The sequence below is a fragment of the Hippichthys cyanospilos genome, chromosome 8, assembly GCF_059441005.1.
Source record: "Hippichthys cyanospilos isolate Australia breed blue-spotted pipefish chromosome 8, RoL_Hcya_1.0, whole genome shotgun sequence".
NCBI classification, from domain to species: domain Eukaryota; kingdom Metazoa; phylum Chordata; class Actinopteri; order Syngnathiformes; family Syngnathidae; genus Hippichthys; species Hippichthys cyanospilos.
In genome coordinates this window covers 8,289,711-8,309,681 of record NC_142376.1, presented here as the reverse complement: position 1 = coordinate 8,309,681, position 19,971 = coordinate 8,289,711, and the positions used below count along the sequence as shown (strand labels likewise).

Genomic DNA, 19,971 nt, shown 5'->3' with positions numbered 1-19,971 from the left:
ACAGCTCCGAAAACAATGAAAAGCTGCAACTAATTGAGGCCACCCTAAAAAAGGTTTATGGTCTACTGTGATTGGCTGTCGATGCCCCAAAATGGCAGCGCTTTAGTACAAATTAAGCGCCTCAACTCACTTCAAAATCGAGACGCCATTATCAGATGGTGCCAAACTAATATTATTCCAGCTTTGGCCATAGCAGAAAAAGAAGGAATAGGTTTACAGAATTAATGCGTTGGTTGTGATCCTTGTGAGATCAGATCATAGCCAAGCAAAGGAGACAAGAGGTTGCAACAGCTCGGTAAAGTGCAATATTACTCATTCTTCATAGGGGATAAAGAATATATGGCTTTATTAGATTCTGATGGTATGATAACCATGAGCAAAAATAACACTGTGTTTTAGAGCTCTACAATGTCCTTTTCTGAAGTATTTGGGTAAAAATAGCACCTGGCGTCAAATTAAATTCAAAGAAGGGGCTTGTTGACTTAACTCCACTCCAAAAAATAAAGGTGATTTCATTGTGACAGAGTATTAGGAAGTGTTTTCTCTTCATGCCTGTCTAAAATTGTTGCTGAATCATTAATGTTAAAATATTATTCATTTAAAGGGTCATTTATTTCCTTTTAGACTAGACAATGCAATATGTGGTTCCCGATTCCCCAAAATTATATGTTTGATACAAATGTTTGTATGTCAGACTATGCCAAAGAGGATTATTGATCAGCGGAACATGTGTGCTCTTTCACATGATGGTGAAATGTACATTATTAACCCAATTATCCACTTTGGGTGATACTTTTGTTTGGTGGTATGCCTTGAGATTTTATTTTTATCGTAGAATATGTGCTTAGGCTCAATAAAGGTTAGCTAACACTGCAGTAGACTAACAATCAGGCCAACAGCAACCTCATGGTCTTGTGAGAAGGCGGGGGGGGCTAGTTAAAGGGGGGGGACAGGATGGGGTGAGTGTTATGTAAGTGATGCTAATCCCTTTCCAAGCCTGCACTGAAAATGAGACGGCATGGCACTGCGCTCATTTTATCCGCTGCCCCCTTCCTCTATTTCTTCTTCACCTTCATCAGGTTGATCTACGACGGCTTCTAAAGGAGCCTGCGAATTCTTATCAGACGGTAAGTAGAACGTTCCGGATAAGGCATTTGAGCCACCATGAATCTGACTGTTTCATCATGAAGATGTTTCCAGAGCTTACACATTTTAAAGATAACATCTGAGGTATTTTATGCAGCGGTATGACCCATTCAGAACGCAGTACTTGCAACGATTACAACATTTTCAAAGCAATTGTTGATCTTTCAACTCTGACCGCACAGTCTGACCTTGCCGCTCATCACAAGATGTGTCGTGGGCATAATCTGCCATGGTATGCTTGGCTTGAAAAGGTCAGCAGGTGTGTTAAAAAGATCTTGAGTTCATTTGACTTAACAACACTAAGGATACGAAAAAAAAAAAAAAATCACACAGCCCCCCCCCCCCCCCCCCCATACACATACACAGTGGCAACTTATGTGTGCTTCAAGCTGCTCATTTTAGTCACAGTTGTATATTGCTAAATCAATACGTTAAAAAATGGCCATTAAAATGTATAATCAAACCATATTTCATTTAATTATATCGAAAGTGAACCTCTTGCATGTATATAGATTTGGGATTGGCAAATACCCACGCCAATCATCAATATTGGGAAGATTCCCGGCCTTATTTCAAAGTATCCATACTTTCGATGGAAACCATACTTGTGTTGGCCACTCCCTTGCGGGAGTCAGTTGAGTCAAAAGTGTTTTGGAACATCCGAAATAGAGCTGCCACTAGATGGTGATATAAAGCACATCATGAAGTTTCTCACGCTTTAAGATCATTTCTCGACATCAAAATGCAGTGTGTGACGCCAAAACAATGCTTATATACAACTCCAAAAATTGCTATTGGGTAACTCCACAAATACATTTCAAATTTCTTAAGTTTCAATCCATTATGGCTAATAATCTGCAAGTGAAATCCATTTATAAATGGTTCAAAAGCAGAACTGAAGATTGGCAATAACTTCAGTCTTTTGATACAAACTAGCAAAGCCCGTACCACAGGGGGGTGGTCCCTGGTACGAAGGACGCCCCTTAAGCCCCTGCAACCTCACCAATCCCCCTACTCAGACAGGACGCTCCAATAAACTTTGACCCAGTTCTTTCTGGTGGACAGTGGGTGAATATGGGTACACTAAAGAACCCCCAACACAGTCCCACTGTCCCAGCCTGATATGACATGAATATCAAAGGCCTATGGGGACAATGCGTCTTTTCAATGTCAAATGCCAGAGGGGCGCTTGAGGATGCAAGAGTGAGAAAAGAAATTACATTGTTTGCTACAGTTCATTGAAAATTCAGCCCACAAACACACTCGGCGCATCTCCTGCTGAGGACTTGATTTCAGTTTTCTGCTGATCACACACAAGACAAGCCCCCCTGTTCTCCTCCAAGATTTTTGATCCCTTCCGTGACTCCCTTTTCCAAGAAATCACACTCAGCAAGCAGATAGACACAATCCTCCATAGCCAATTCTCTGCAGGATAATACAGAGATGACAAAGAGGTAGAGGCAGACGGCACTTTCGTCAGTTGGGTTGCGTCTCCCCGAAATAAAACTTGAGACACTGACACACATAGTTCAGTATGCATTGTTGACATTTACATGATCAAAATGTATCATTGGTGGCAAAATAAATGTTGTTGAAGTATCAGCCACTGTAAATTGGAGCATCCAGTGTATTGGGCTGCCAAAATAAAGTTTCAACAAACCTCATTAGCAATTAGTTACTGTACATTGATTTTACACCATAGACCAGCCTACATAAAATTTTTCAAGCAATGCACCTAACATCAGAGGAGACACAATGCAGTCCTCGCAAACACAACGTTGCCTACCGAAACATGGCAAAAAACAACAACAAACAAACTCATTGTAAGTAGCTAGCTATATTGCCTTTGCGCAGTAGAAGTCTTTCCCACTACTTAGTACACCATGCGGTGAAAACCAAGCTCCTAACTTCACCATACCATACATGACTTTATCATTTATCACTTCATTAACAGCATTTGACAAAAATAAATGACAACAAATTTACATAGCTAGAGATAGCTATGTTGCTTCAGTGCAGCAGAACAGTCTTTCCCAAACTTTTTAACGCACCAAGCGGGCTAATTAACGTCATCTTTGCCACTTAATGACAACAAGGCTTATTATATTGACCATGTCTGACAAAAAACAAGAACAACAATAAACAAATCCCATTTATCACATGGCTAGCTTGCTATGTTGGTTTTATGCTGTAGAACAGTCCTTCTTAAACTTTGTAATCCACCAAATGATGAAAACTAAGGTTCAAGCTTAACTATACTTTACCAGGCTTATCACTTCATAAACCATCTTTGAAAACAGCTGAATGTTCTGGGACTTCATCCAGGGCAAGCTGAGATGGCTTGGGAACTCACGAGGGAAAGAGGCTGGACTCTTGCACAAGAGCATAGCGGGAGTTAAGTTACAGATGCCACAACTGAGTCGGAATCCCAAGAGTTTCCCACGAAAACAAACATCAGTTATTAAGAAGACAAGGACTGACCCATCGTTTATTTCATTGCAGGAAATCATGATGTAAACACAAAACCTAACGGGCCCCTATTTCCCTCACCTCCTAGATTCTAGAAGACAAATATGCTTCAGTTCACCGAGAGCAGTCAGCTGACACAGGAAGTGGGGGTGGCAGGCAATGATGGGGAGGGTCCTCAATGGATCTTGCCATGGGGTCATCTGGCAGACGCATCCTCCAATGCGCACAAAACTGAGCTGAGAGGATTAAGAAAAATGACGTATATGTACACAATGGGGTGTCGACAGATCTTCTCTCGCTTACGTTACCACTTTGGAGGTGTAACTTCCTGAAAACGCTCATTCTGCTGAGTCTGCTAATCTTTTTTTTTCTCTCAATGGAAAGAACATTCTGGGCAAGAAGAGAGCCGAAGAAGTTATGAGAACCTTTTTTTTTTATTTATCCTAAATTTGTAGTCTTTGGATTTCTGGTCGGAAACACGTTGTTTTCAAACGTGAACGCTACAACCAGAAGTACAACGCACAACAAAATTTCTAGATTTATATATGATTTTGTCTAATAAAACCATGCACTAACACGAAAAGTGAACATTTTGTTTTATAATTGTGTTTTTGGCAGCTGCATTTATGGCCGTTCATATTTGATTTTTTTTGCCAAGTTAAACATGTGAAGATTTAGCCATCTTAGAAATCAACAGATGGCAGTATCGCTCAATGTTCTTTACCGCCAAGCCAAAGACGCAGGAAACAATATTGGCCAGTAAATCAGTGCATCTCAAATAAAAACATCTGGATCTTCTTTTGCTGGGCCTCCATACTTGGCCCAATTCTCATCCATCAACCCTGCATTCTACTTGTGTGTGTGTGTGGCGTGTGTACATATGTGTGTGTGGTCTGCTGTTTCAGCACGGGTCATCCGGGCCCTCGTACATCAACCTCCTGACACTTGGCGACACGCGAGACCGCTTTAGCCGGCCGCATGCGGGGACGGCGCGCAAGGGTAAGATGGCAAAGACGGATGCAGCGGGAACTGATGAGATGCCGTTTCAGCAAAGGAGGCGGGTGGCTGCGTCCCGTGTTGATCAAATACGTTTTGACCAGCCCCACTAATGGATGCTTGGGAGCAGTCGGTAGACTTCAGCGCTGCCGCGTTCCCGTGTGATGTGCGGCCCGGCCGCTCGGGTCCATTATACGTTCCTCATTGATTTCAGCTTTGCTTACACTCTGTAGAGGGCTTTCGGAGCTTGCCGCTATCAGATGCCAATTGACTTGCTATCTACTGTACTTATGGCACATGAGACACTCTCGTTATAGGGGCTCTTTGGTTTGTTTGAACGAGGTGCTGTGTAATACGGGGCACCCGGAAAGTATTCACAGCGTGTAATCCCACTAAATCGAGCCAAACTGAATCATTACGCTTGAATATGTACACACACACAAAGACACACGAGACATACATAAGCACATGTGAACCAATATATACAAACATATATGCATAAATACTATATACAGACGATCAGAGGTGGGCATCTTAAAGTTTTTTTTTGCTAGTCCGTCAGTCGTCAGTGCCCCACCCGCTGCCCCTTTCCGTCATTGTCAGTTCGCCACGCCATTCACACCGAAAATTCCAACCGCCACTACGTTGCTCAGAATGTCGACCCGGATGATTACAACGACAGACGAAAAAGACACTTCGGACAATCTTATTTCGTCGTTTTTTTTAGCTTTACCGTCATATGTTGGCCCGTCGGAAAAACGAGCGTCAGACGGACAGCCCATCTATGCTGACAGACGGCCCACAGACAGCTACATAGCTTGACAGTTATACATAGTGTATCCAGAAAGTGTTCAGAACGCTACACTCCTTCCACATTTTGCATTTTACAGCTTTATTCCAAATGGTATTCATTGCTTACCTCAAAAGTCTGCAAACAATACCCCATTATGACAATGTGAAATTGCCTAAGCGGCTATAGAAAATGAATGGATGGATAATAACTGAAAACGAAGAAATCAAAATTACATATGTATTCACAGCCTTAGCCATAAGGCTGAAAATCGAGATTTTTCCAGAGCTTAATTGGAGTCTGCCTGCGGTAAATTCAGTTGATTGGACATGATTTGGAAAGGCACACACCTGTCTATATAAGGTTCCACAGTTGACCATGCAGGTCAAAGCACAAACACCAAGCATGAAGTCAAAGTAATTGTCTGTCGATCTGCGAGACAGGATTGCCTTGAGGCACAAATCTGGGGAACAATACAGAAAAAAATCTGCAGCTTTGAAGGTCCCAATGAGCATGGTGGCGTCCATTATTCTCGAACGGAAGACATTTAAAACCACCAGGACTCTTCCTAGGTCCGGCCCGCCATTTAAGCTCAGTAAAACGGGGAGAAGGGCCTGAGTCAGGTAGTTGACCAAGAACCCGATGGCCAATATGTAAGAGCTCCAGTGTTCCTCTGTGGAGAGGAAAGCCCTGCAGAACAACCATCTCCAGCATCAGGCCTGTATGGCAGAGTGACCAGACAAAACCTTGGAGCAAGAATTTTGAGATCAAATCTGAATTTCATACAGTTTAGAATGAGACTATAACAGGACAAAATGTGGAAAAATGTGGAAGCATTGTGAATACTTTCTGGATACAGTGTGGGATTAACACACATATTAACACAAATGAACATACATTTATGCAATTATGACTTAACAGCTACATTGGCGTAGGCTAGTGATGACTGAGACGTGTTTCAACTGTCAAAATTCATGTTATGGAAGCAGAACATTTTAAAGATTCCTTACAAGTAGGATACCAAACACGCAACCTGGCGGCTAATTAGCTATCTAATTATTCGCAGTCTGTAAAAGAGCACCGCTAGTTACAAAACTGCTTGACGATAACACAAGTTGACCATGAATAGTTTGCTGAGCCACACCTGAAAGTTACAGCCGTGTTTTTCATTTGGGACAAAAAATTATTATAGAGCGAGGGAAATTCAGAATGATGCCATCTGGCTTTAAGTCAGTCAAATGGACGCAAAATGGAATTTGGTTAATAAAAATGCTTCGCCGCATGACTTTTCATCTGGCATCATTTTTTGTTATTGCTTGGCAACGCCATTTTCCAGTACGGCCGCGCTAAGTGCGGAGTTGCTAGAGCGGTCGTATCCAGACAACACAAATCAGTGATTTAACATCCTCGTACGGCCTTAAATATTTAATGAGGGGAAGAGCACACCCCGCTGAAGCCCCTGCAGAGGCCTGGTGCTGATTAAAAAGCTGTAGGAAAGCACAAAAGGTGGACGGCGGAATGAATAGCAAACAGAAAAACGCAAAGTGATCTCCTCTCTCTGATAATTGGCCCGTCTGTGTTTAAAACTCGCATGCCATTTTTATAAGCACTATTTGTCCTGCCTCTGAAAGACAAAACCAGTAAAGTTCCTAATGAAGCGTCGTCAACTCAACTGCCGATGAAACGACCAACGCTTAATAGTAATGAATGTCCCGCAATAAAAACGAGGCGTATAAACCTGCTCTCACAAAGACCAGAAAGTGTGAAAATTTATTATTCTGATTTTACAATGGATTAACTGTACAATGCACTTATTTGTAAGCTTGGGGTTGTACTAATATAGAGCTTCATTGAATCATAAGAGGTGCTTTTAAATAGAGTTGGGAAATAACATTTAATCAATTCAGTTGTCAGTTTAAAAATTGAAGATTTGAAAATTTGCTAAATCTTAAAATTGAGATTTTGCAAAGGTGGCAGAATACAGGATGGTTGGTTTGCAAAACTTGTTTACAATAGGTATAATAAATTAATTTGCGTATTTTGGCACTTATTTAGCCATTTTTATCTGTAAAAAAAAAAGTTAGTATTTTATCTTTAATCAACTGAATTGAATTGAAATTGAAACAAATTGGATTGAATGTTTCTAAACAAAAATGTAAAATTCTGTCTTTGGGTTCGAATGGGCTTATTCAATAACTAAATTATTTTTCACTAACTATCAATACTATTAAAAACATTTTTCACTTGCTGTCTACTGAAAATGTGCTGAAAGCTCAAGTAACAACCAACCAATCACAGTTCAGCTTCTGAATGTCACATGACCAACAGGTAAGCTATGATTTGTCATTACCTTGAGCCTTTTTAGTCAAAAGCAAGTAGAAAAACGTACTTTTAAAAGGTATAAAATGTACATGAAAAAAATAATTCAACTATGAAAAAAAACTCATTCTAATCCAGACATCATTTTACATTTTTAAGAGTACAGTACAGACAATTCGCAGGTACTTTATATATATATATATATATATATATATATATATATATATATATATATATATATATATATATATATATATATATATATATATATATATTATATATATATATTTTTTTTAATAGTTTTAGGCTATCAGAGGGTCTAAAAATGACTGGTACTGAAAGTTAATTATAGAATAAATATAAACTTTTTATTGCCAAATACATAAGTGGACTATTATTTTAAATGTCACAATTACATAGTTTGTACCTATTGTAAATATATATGTTTTAAACCACCCATGCAATTTTTTGCCTTCATTACAAATCTTCCCTTTCTATTGCTAAAAACTGTAAAATAAATAGATTAGCCCTTTAATCAATTCACGCACAAGCTTTGAATAATACGGTAACATTATAACTCACTTTAAATGAGTACCGTAATCATTATTTTTCAAATAAATGCTTGTTAGGTTTTTATTTCTTTGAAATCGATCACAATTCTAATCGTCAAGAACGACAGGAGCAAATCAAGATTTTATTTTTTGGCCATAATCACCCAGCCCTACATCCAATATGACCTTATTTAGCTAAATGGGCGTAAAGCATATGGAGAGAATTAAGGCTTAGAATTCTAAGTACGGAAGAAGGCCATAAAAGCAGAAAAGGTCACCCCAAAAGCAGGTGGCTCCAAATGACAGCTTACAGTTGTTGTATTAGTGTATGCATGTGTGTGAGGCAAACAGAGAGCCGTTCTTTAAAACGTTCTGACAGCTGTCCCTGATGACGCGATGTTCCACACATGACAGCTGAGGGGACTTAAGGAGCACAACTGGAACCATGAGCCGAGGCTAACAAAACAACACACAAATACACGCACACTGGATTGAGACAATCAACCCTATTATGGCATCACAATCAGCATAAATGCACACATATTTTGTATGAAATCGTTTTGGTTATTTGTTATTTATGTTTGAGCAGCACGAACAAAATTAAAACCAGTGTGAGGTGGAGTTTCCTGGTATTCATGCTTGAAATGACATCACGAAAAAAACATTTCTGCAAACGGGCAGGGGGGAGTTTTACTTACTCATCCGCAAATACGAATAATATCAAGCAGTGTTCGCGCTTTATCACAAATGTTAAGTCCAGCGATCCACCTGAATGGTGACCTGGAGCTAACGTGGGACGATGGGAATTTCAAAAAGTTAATACGATTTCTTAAAATTGCTTTTTGCTTTTCTAATGTTTCCACTTGTGTTTTCATGTTGAAAATAAGTGAGGTCAAACACAAGTGTTTTTTCCAGCACGGCAAGAAGGCGGACTTTAAAATTTGGCTATATTTCACACAGCCACATATTCTTTATCCTCTGCATAGAGCACAATGTACAGCCCTGCCTTTCTGTCAGCCCTTTAACAGCCACAAAATGGCTGAGTGTTCAGTCGCACGTGAGCAATGGCCGCCAAGTTCCACGACTTGTTACGTAACACCGTTCCCGAAAGCACAGACGACGAGCGTGTCGTCGTTTAGCTAATGAGTGCATTATGCAAAAGCGGCCTGGGGGTCCTGAACAGACGGGGCCAACCGACTTGAGAGGAAAAATGACCACGGTTTTGCTCCCGTCGCACGTACACTGGCCGGACTCAACATTTAGTACATCAGCGTTGCCTAATTCAATTAAATGCATGAGCTGCGCCCAAAATTAGGTTTTAACAAAGACAACACGTACTATATATAGTAATGTACTTCAGAAATGCTTTATTTTGCAGTTTATTGATTGGTACTGATTACTTGCTCACAGCTTTGAACCATTTAAAAGCCATGAATAGATTGGGATGTACCTTTACGTAATTCTAATATGTCGGTAAAAATGTCAGATTTTTTTTTTTTTTGCCTTAAGCATCATAAGTATTAACCATTTGTATCTAATACTTTAAAATAATGATCGCGAGTTGTTATGTTTGAATGACATTGGTTTTTCATTGCATAATATGCACAAATATCCATGGTCATCACTTACGGTTTTTCATTTAGCTGCTGTAGTAATGACTTTTTGATTTGTTAGCATCCGTAAGCAAAGTTTAGGGATGGATTACAATGTGTTCAATGACGCACAGATTACGCATGTCGGAGTTTAAGAAGCGGAATTCTATCGTAAAACAACAAGCGCCTGACAGATATGCATATTTTGGGTAGGATTGACCGATTACAGGCTGGGGTGACAATTTTAAGTTAAGCAATAGCTTTAAATGACTCAATTATTAATATAATTATTTGATTATTGATTATTATTTGATTATTTTATTGATTATTCAATTCATTAACAGCTCATAATAGTGGACCTTTGAACAATATGTTGTCCTGTAGGATTTAACTTTACACTTGTGATGTTTTTTTGGGAGGGTAAAAAATAAATAAATAATCATTTATACTGTAATGACAATTCAACCCTTTACTGGGCTGCTTTAGGCCGATAGTCTAAACTGGCAAATCGGCCCAAAGCCTCCATAACAGTCATTGCTTTAATTCTAACGTACCCTTAATTTCTCTCAGAACCTGAAAATTCTTGCAAAAATGGTCAAAATATTGCACAACGGTTAAAAAGGCTATTAATGGTCTGCCGATTAATTGTCAGGCGTCTACCTAAAGCTCTGTTTATCTGTCTTTGGCAAAGGACTAGCTCGAATACAGTGCTTTTCCATTACATTTTGCAAAGCCCCCCCTAGAAAGAGAAGAGTTTACGCGCACCCCCCCACTCGACGCACCGACCAAAAGTAAGATCATCTATAAAAATTGTATATCTAAACCTGTATCCTTTTCAACATTAACAAACCAAAAAGCATAATAAATCCACTTTCAACAACTGTTAATTGCTTTTTACAGCATTTATACAGGTTACAGCTTAGTCTAAAACCGAAAAAAAAATAATCAAGTGCATCAACGTGCCTGAAACAAACAAACAAAAAAAAGATGAAAATTGTTAATTTACTGCAAATGCACTTCACATAACATAAACAAAGCCATTTCTCTGGGGTCATCCGCCATCACCTCGCACCCCCCAAGCGGGGCCCACCACGCTATTTGAGAAACACTGCTCCAATAGGAAGTAGAACCATGCCGAGGCAAGACCGCAAGCAAAAAATGACAGTTTTACAACTCTGCCTTTACAACGCTAACACCGAATTGAGCGTGACCCTGGTGGTGCTCTCCTCCAGCTTTTTCACGGCCCCGAGCGTCACCCCTCCCCTACCTGCTTCCTTTTTCTTAAGCTGCTTCAACCCTGAGCTTGGCTATCACTTCCTTGCAGCGCCCACAAATCCCCGCCCCTCCTGTGTCCCACCATACCTCCGCATCCCCCCCCCCCCCCGTCCCTGGCCCGATCTCTGGTGACGGGCCAAAGATGATAAAGTGTCTCCTGGTAGTGAGGCGGAATGATACTTGAGCATTCCCGTGGAGAGGTGATGTAACGCTATCGGGATGAGGAGTTTAAGCACCTGACACATTTATGTTAAGACTGAAATGGAGAATTTGTAAAAAAAAACAAGCCCGTGCGTTCTCGGGCTTCACTGCATATCAAAGTGAGCAAGTTAACAGTTTTCCCTTGTTTATTGTGGGGATTAGGGTCCGAAAGATACTCACGATAACAATAGAAATCCGAGAAGTAGAGGTTGTTTTTTTTTTCCCATTTATTATACATGTTTTTTATGTGTTGGAATGTTTGTTTTATGTTTGTAATTTTTAAAAATGCTTTTTCCTTTAGCATAAGTTTGTTCCCGTTTTTTCATGCTAGTTTTTCCATTTACTATGTGTTTATCTTTTTTTTTTTTATAAAATGGCTGTTTATTCTATATATTTTTTTAATTTACAGAATGTTTTTGCAATTTTAAGTGCTTTTTAGTTAATCACATTTTTTGTCATTTGTGACCTTTTTCATTATACTGAATATTTTTCCAGTACATTTATTTCCAATATATTTTACCGTATCCTGTCTTTTATTTTCCATTTAAGTAAAAGCCATTCCCCTTCAATTTATACTTTCCTGGCATTTACACTCTTAGGTTTCTTTCGTTCAGTTACAAATTTAAAATCCAAACGTAGTGATGGACAAACGAAGCTTCGTGAAGCACTTGTGATATACTTTCACTCGTCTCGTTGGCGCTCTTTGCTTCAAAAAAATCAGAGGAAATTAAATACATTTCCACTGCACTAGTATTTATTTCAAGAGTGCCATCTAAAGGAGAAAGACAGTAATACAGGTGCTTATGAAGCTTCATCTTCCAATCAATATTCAAAAGTTGATGGAAAAAAATGTGACCCACGTTATACTGAGGGAACACTGTGCAGTAATTTGTTATTTATTATTTATTTCAGGTATTTCCCGTATCAGAACAAGTCAAGACTGACGTTAACCTTTCGACCAATCACGTCGGGCGTGATGGCTTCATTGCAGATAATAGGAGATGCTCAGTGAGGGATTATTTATGATCCAATCAGACCTTAGTAGGCTTCCATCCCAACTCCAAAGTAATCCATATATGAAGGTAAGCCCGGACTGGGATCATAAAAACAAACGGTGCTCCCCGGCATCTTTGGTGACCTTCAACCTCTTCATTAGGGGTCCTGGCTTTCATAAGAACGGAAAACAGCTGGAGGGATCAGGAATCACAGTCACAATGCATGTGTGTGTGTGTATACTAACAGCTGCACATAGCAAGCGGAGGTAATAGTGTCTGGTTACACACACTGAGCGCTTAATTAAAAACACCACACTGCAAAACAACAGTGGGTTGCTCACAAACTTCAAGTCGGATTGATGACGAACCACTCAAAGCAGAGTACACGTAACATGATAATACAAAAAAAAAAAAAAAAAAACACTTTTCCCACCCTTGTAATCAACGTCAACAAGGACCGGATACCGCGAAACTCTTTCCTGTGGTGAAGGATTTTTTGCTCTGAAAATAATCAGGGGCTGACCCTCCTAAAACTGCAAGTTTGTTAACCCATTATCATTGCATTTTGCAAGGAATCAAGCCATTTTTAACACTTTGTATAGGCCGATTATTAAGGGGAAAATAAAAGACTCAGATGGATGAAAACCAATAATATTGATTGTTCCAAAATTCTCTAGCACATTTCAAGTGGTACAATTTTATAGCTAGTAAATTCATTCATTTTGAGGGGGGTGCTAATGATGTTTTCTTCTTTTTTTCAGCTATAGTAAAGGCATTTTGCATCCTAGACTTTTTGTTGTGTGTTCTGTATGACCAACGGTGCCCACAGTGAACATTCCACGTAAAACTTGAGATGAAATGCTTTCAGAATATGTCAGGTGTGTTTTTATATCGTTAATAGTTTGAGATATTTAATGTCAAAATGTGTCTAAGTCTTTTGGGACACACCCTATTTGGGTATGTCCCAATAGAACAAGACTCCTTGGTGAAATATTCATTTTTTGTGCTTTTTATGTTTGTTGGACGTAAGAGAAACAAAGTACCAAAAACCCAAGGTCGGAATCTCATTTTGTGTTGGACGTCATAGTTGTGGGTACCCCCATTTTGAGAAATACACAAAATAAAATGAGCAATTGTTGAACCTTTATAAAGGTAACTCTTTTACACAAATAACATCAAAACAAAGCAATTCCAACTGTTTTTGTTCACTAATATGACCAGAAAATTGACTAGAGTAAGTGCTTCACTAGGTAGACCCTTTCTGCCAAAATCATTTTGACTCGTATGACTTGGCAAAGACGTGTTGTACTGTAGCGGGACAAAGACAGGTGTGAAGGGCCGCGTGTGAGCAACACCATACGATACTTTTGTGCGCCCCCCCCTCGTATTGTCCTATACCCATTTGTGGAATCCTATTGACCTAATTTGGACCTTCACTGCCAATCAGCGACAAAGTGCTTCCCTTATGTCAAAACACACTAAGAAACTTGATGACTGAAACATATATTTTTAATATATTGCGTTGCACAGGTGAAAACTTTGAAACGTCATTGAAAATGCATATTCTAGGTCAAAATGCCAGCATGTCAATCTAAAAAGTTTGGTGTACTCTGCTTAAGTCCAGACAATCAACTAAACCAATATTTTTCAATATAGACACAAAAAGATACATCAAAAGGATTAAAAAAAGAAACAGACTCTGGAGACATTTAGGGGCCGCGACCCTCAGTTTGGGAACCCCTAAATTAGCCCGCCGCACTGTCAGAAACACTATGCAATGTTTCCTGTTTATTTAACGTCTTACTCGTTATCTTTAATGTTCCCCAAACCACAAAGAATACAACATACGACAGTTTTAAATAAACCGCAACTCAGTAACGGTGTCTTGTACTCACCTCAAAGAGATGTCTTTAAGCTCCGGACAACAATTTCCAATGCCCACGACAGTTTGGCCGTATCCGAGAGCAACTTCCGTAGAAACCACGCGGTAACAATCGACTTTTTCTTGCCTTTCTTTGAGCGAGTTCTGTTGGGTCAGGCTCCCCCACCAAAGTCTTCTTGAGCTCGAGGGGAGCTCAGCGAAAAGGTTCAGGCTGCGAGCACCCGGGGAACACGCTCTCATGATGAGGGGGCGGGGCCACGCGGTTGAAGCTCCCTTGAGTGTAAATAGCCGGAGCTCCGCTAGAGGGCGTTGCCACGCACTTGATACCGGAACATCTTGTAAACGAGTGAGACAAAAGAACTACAAGGACGCGAGACTACAAGTACATGACATGGTGACTCGTTGAGGCCATTAGCAATTCCAAAAATGTTCTGTTAGAATGGCAAATATATATATATATATATATATATATATATATATATATATATATATATATATATATATATATATATATATATATATATATATATATATATGCACAATTTTCAGACTTTTTCAGTTGTAAAACGTTAATATTTTGTTTAGACTCATACATCTAAATAATTTTTCACGTACATTTATAACTTAAAAAAAATATTTTTACACTTGCTGTCGACATCACCTATGCTCAAGGTTCTGATAACAACCAATCACAGATCACCTGTTTGTCAAGTGATGTATATAAGCTGAATGGTGATTGGTTGTGGCAAAATGGGTTTTTACCTGTATTAATTGTACAAGAAAAATAATTTAAGCAGTCATCTTGACACATCACAAAAGTCAGTAGGCCATGCTTGGTCATTACCTGAGCCCATCAGCACTGTGGTGTCATTTTTAGTTGAAAACAAGTTGCCATGCAAGGTAAAATGGGAACTCCATGAGAGAAATTGTTCTGCTTAATACACATTCCACAAATAGAATATTAATTAGAATGCCATGTTTAGAATAATGGGGCACCACAGAACATATTTTAAAGACAAATTTTACTTTACAAGTTTTTTCTTTAAAGCTAATTAAATGTTGCTAAGAATGCAAGTAGTGCTAGTGATACAAAAAGAGTCTACTTAATAACGTTAAGAACTGCATTTGTTTTTTATTTATGTGTACAGTCATTATTCAATGTATTTTAGGGCTTCAGGCATATATGGTGTAAGTCATGGGACAGCTTTGAACTTTCAGGTAGATGAGATCCCCGCCTACTAGTACATCTTGCCATCTCACACACTCTGGAAACCCAATCTGAGTGCTTCCCCCCAACCACAATAGGCGCCACCTGCCCAATTTATTTGAGAAAGACGAGATGTACCGGCAATGTCATGTGTTAGAAGATTACAGGGGATGAATTGCACCAGGGGGGGTCCAGGAAACCCTACAAATGTTGTCAGAGCCACCTGCCACTACATGCACTATAGTTAGGCAATGGTTTGTGAGCTTTTTATACCAATGGCAATTACTACATTAACTATTATAAAAACGTAAAAAAACCACCCACACTAAACGTGTATATAGACACACACACACACACACACACTCACACAAATAAATACAGTTCATGGGTGGCTGGGTGGCGCAATGGTTAAAAAAACAAGCATGGCAGATGTATTTGACAAACTAAATTGCCCTTAGGTGTGATTGGGTGCATGAATGGGTGTTTGTCTCTGTGTGACCTGCGATTGGCTCGCCAGTTCAAGGTATCCCCCGCCTACTGCCCATAGTCAGCTGGGATAGGCACCAGCAGGCCTGCAACCCTAGTGAGAATAAGCGGCTCTAGAAAACGGATGGATGAACATACAGTTCATATATTGCGAGAGATAACCACATATCTTGATATCTACATTGCTAGCAAGAAAGATTATTATTTAACGAATGCAAAGTCCTTAAACCAAGCAGCTAGCTAGATAACTAGATAAACACCAAGACTGTCAATAAGGTACTAAGTATAGTGACCGAATTGCAATTTCGGAAACACAAGTCATTAAAAGAAATTTGAAATAATAATACGAATAACACACCATGATTCGGATAAATCGTTCAAATCGATTCCGCAGCCAACCCTAAAATAAACTGCACAAGAGTGATTGATCCCATTTGATCAGAGCGTCACCTTCCCGGTTTGATGATCGGGACGGTGAACTCTCGGCGACCCCGCCCCCCTCCCCTGTGAACATTTTCATTTCCCGCGTGACGGTCAAGGACGTGACTGACGCCTCTCCTGCGCTTTCATCCAACGCCTTCAAGTCTGGTCCGTTTGATCCTTTGCCGTTCGTTTGTCCGCCCGTCAGTCAGTAGCTATCCTTTCTGGGCTCCTTCCTCCGAGCCGTTCTCCTTTAAATGTTCTCCACGCTTCATTTCAAACCCGCCAAGGCTAATATGATTTCCAGCTGAAATGAGCAACGTGCAAATGCGGCGCATCCCCACCGGGCCGCCTTTAAAAGTCGACTCCATCATGTCGCGGTGGGCGTTGAATTTTTTCCTCCCGTCTCAAGCTGGAGATGATTAAAAAGGGCCTGAAAAAAAAAATCCTTTTGCATCTCATAAATCCACCTCGCTCATTTTGCTCAATAAAACAAAACATTGTCATCTTTCTACGGCTGATTTGTCTGGATTATTAACCTATATGACTTTTTTGTGGCCTCCACATGCCCGTTGAAGTGCACTGATTACACTGACAACATGGCTGCAAACAGAAAGGAGTTAATTTATGTAAGCATGCACATGCACTTGCCAATTTTTTCACTAGTCAGCAACTTTTCCAAGGAAACTACCATTTTAGCTGTCCTTCTACTGCATGCCGATAAGATCACAAAGTTGAATTTGTCATGTTCTACTGTCATAAACTCCACAGAGGTCAGGTGCAGGGCATGGTACAGTTGAACATTTGGCCACTTATTAAAATGTATTAAGAGCATCTGGTTGGGTGAATAAAAGGGAGGATCAAAGTGCTGGCTGGTTACTGAAGTGAATATATTACACCTCCCTCCTCCCTCCTACTCCTAATAAGCAGATATGAAATAATCATTCCCTCTCATGTCGGCGAAATAGAGCCGTCACGTAGATCAGGCTCGACAGTGACGAGATGAGAAGTTTCACTTGTACACAACCCGCTCAATATTGGATGAACTGCCATCTGAAAAGGAATCCAATTCAAGTAACACGGCACCCTCTTCATCAGACCATTATGGAAATATGCAAATAAATGCTTCGTGACCATGTTCATCTCTAATTAATGCATTTTTTAAGGGATAAAACAATGGCTTCACTGTGTGATTTGGGAGCTTTCCCAGACTCAAAAACAAACAGATGTTGCATGCAAGCGTGAGTGAAAATTTACATTTGGTCGTGTTGTTTAACCCTTGTGCAGTATTTTGACCAATCTTTTGATCTTCACAACATTGGTTATTCACATCAAAAGGAATGGATTAAAAGAAAACGTTAGGGAGCTGAAATTTCACCCAAATGGCGACAACATGTCAAAGTTCAGCATGGCACGACCACTTAGTTATCTAATCACCAGGAGTGTGCCACCCCTTGGCTAAAATACCCAAAAAAGTGACCCAAAACGGTCAAAATACTGCAAAAATGATGTGGGAAAAAAAGTGACCCAAAATGGTCAAAATAGTGCACAGCGGTTAACTTGGCAACATAAAATGTAAATGGCACATCAATGACGTGTATATTTACAAAAAGACTCAAGAAACCATGTCTGAACAGTTACAGGATGTTTGCAATTTTGGTTTGAAGCAATCAATTGGCTCTTCTCCAAAATTAAATCTTTCAGAATTATTTGAAAATTCAGTCCCTTCGCCTCATTTAGCATCATGAAAGTTTATCATGAGCATATCACCAGAAAAACTCCATAGGAACTATGCCCGAAAAGAAAAATGAAGACAACAAATTTGCCTCTAAACAGTCCGTTTCAAGTCTGTTTACCATATTTTAGCAGCATGAGATTTGGTATATGTGTCAATCATGAGGAGACCTAGAAAAAAAATGTCTCATGTCTCATGAAGACATGTTTGGAAAGCAGCAAATTTGCCATTTTGATTGGACAATTTTGAGGTGATTGGGTGATTTCCAAAATCGAATTTGGAGCAGCGGCAAGAATTATTCGAAAATTCAGCCCCAAAAGCCGGTTTCAATTAGCAGCATGCGGTTTAGTGGATCATGAGTAGACCTACAAAAAAGCCTCATGAATTCATGCCTGAAAATAAACAGGAAATCTGCCATTTTGGTTCAAAGCGTTAACTTCTGAGTCATGTCCAATATTTAGCACCCACTGGAATCACAGTACTTAATAATTCAGCCCCTGAAGCTTGTTTCATTTAGCCGCAAGTGGTTTAGTAGATGTGTCCATCATGAATAGACAAACAAAAAAAGCCTCAAGAGGTCATGCTTGAAAAAATATAGAAAAGATGCCATTTTGGTTCAAAGTAATCTTTTAAGAGGCAATCTTCAAAATTGACGGAAGCACCCGCTGGAATTATTTTTAAACTTCAGCCCCCAAAGACTGTTTCATCCAGCAGCATGCAGTTTAGTAGATGTGTCCATCATGAGTAAACCTACAAAAAAGACTCAGGGAGTCAAGCTTGAAAATTAACAGGAAATCTGCCATTTTTGTTAGAAGGAATCGGTTTTGAGTCAGTTTGGTCACTTCCAAATTTGGAGTTACTTAAAAAATCAGCCCCTCAAACCTATTTCATTTAGCAGCATGAGGTTTAGTAAATGTGTCTATCATGAGTAGATGTACAAATTTTTTTTGAAGAAGCCATGCCTGACAATTAACCGGAAATATATCAATTTGGTTCGAAGCAATCTGTTAATCAGGTGATCAATGACTAATTGCAACAAAATTTTCAATATAGTTCAATATCTGTCATTGACTCCTCCTTTCGGCATGGGATTGCCCATTTATTGCTGCCTACCGTTTTTTTTTTTTTTTTTTTTTTTTTAATAAGCCAAAAGCAATTACTGCTTCATCGTGATGCATTCAGGTTCATTTTTGGTTAGGTTAAGGTAGTCATCAACTCGGCTGTACGCGTTGTTTGTTTGGTGCTTATGAATCACGCCGAGGCAGAAGGTCGAACTTCGGTCAGGTGTCTGACGTGGGGTGAAGACCCTCGAGGTAGGCGACAAAGCACGAGTGAGTCATACGATCCGCTTCTTTGGCCTTCGCAGACACCCACCAAAGAGGATTGGGAACAAAAGCAGAGTGTATTCTTCCTGCAGAGGCATGAGCGCCAGAAAATCCTTTCAAGAAGCCTTTAATGCTGCAATTATTTGATGCTGTCTATCATACAAATCCCAATAGTCGATTTACCTTAAAGGGAACTATTTGATTCAAACAGAGGGGGAAAATGGTCATAACTTTATCATAAATGAAAATTAAGACGTCAATTTTGTCTCGAGTCTCTACAATTTGGGATTCAACTATCTTTTTGGGAATATTCCTCACAAGATGGTAAAATAATAATTCAATTCTGATAAAATTGGGGTTTCTGCCTTTTAGTACTAGTAAACTGTGGTATGAGGGCATCACAGTAGCCTTTGTCATTATTTCAAATTACTGTATGTTGGTCCGTGTATTTTTTTTTTTTAAGTGGACGGTGAATGTGGGCATGCACTTAAGTGAACACATAAGTGGGTCAAACCACTGGGTCCACTGGGAGGTAAACACACGGAGATGAGCTTTAATCCATTGGATCGGAGCCGCCTCCAG

At 39.6% G+C, this 19,971-nt stretch overlaps 1 protein-coding gene and 1 long non-coding RNA gene across 3 annotated transcripts in view; one reads left to right on the top strand and one right to left on the bottom strand.

Moving 5' to 3' along the window:
- LOC148420032 (leucine zipper putative tumor suppressor 2 homolog) overlaps nt 1–14,435 on the bottom strand; it is a 47,045-nt gene extending 32,610 nt beyond the window's left edge. For both annotated transcript variants that reach the window (XM_088422076.1, XM_088422078.1), the window contains exon 1: nt 14,230–14,435. The gene's annotated coding sequence lies outside the window, so the exon portion shown is untranslated. The remainder of the gene's footprint in view (nt 1–14,229) is intronic.
- On the top strand, nt 1,008–13,121 carry LOC148420033 (uncharacterized). Its single transcript, XR_015866447.1, has 4 exons — nt 1,008–1,127; nt 4,521–4,614; nt 12,252–12,421; nt 12,496–13,121. It is a non-coding gene; the product is annotated as an uncharacterized LOC148420033 (long non-coding RNA).
- Nucleotides 14,436–19,971: the final 5,536 nt, after the last annotated feature.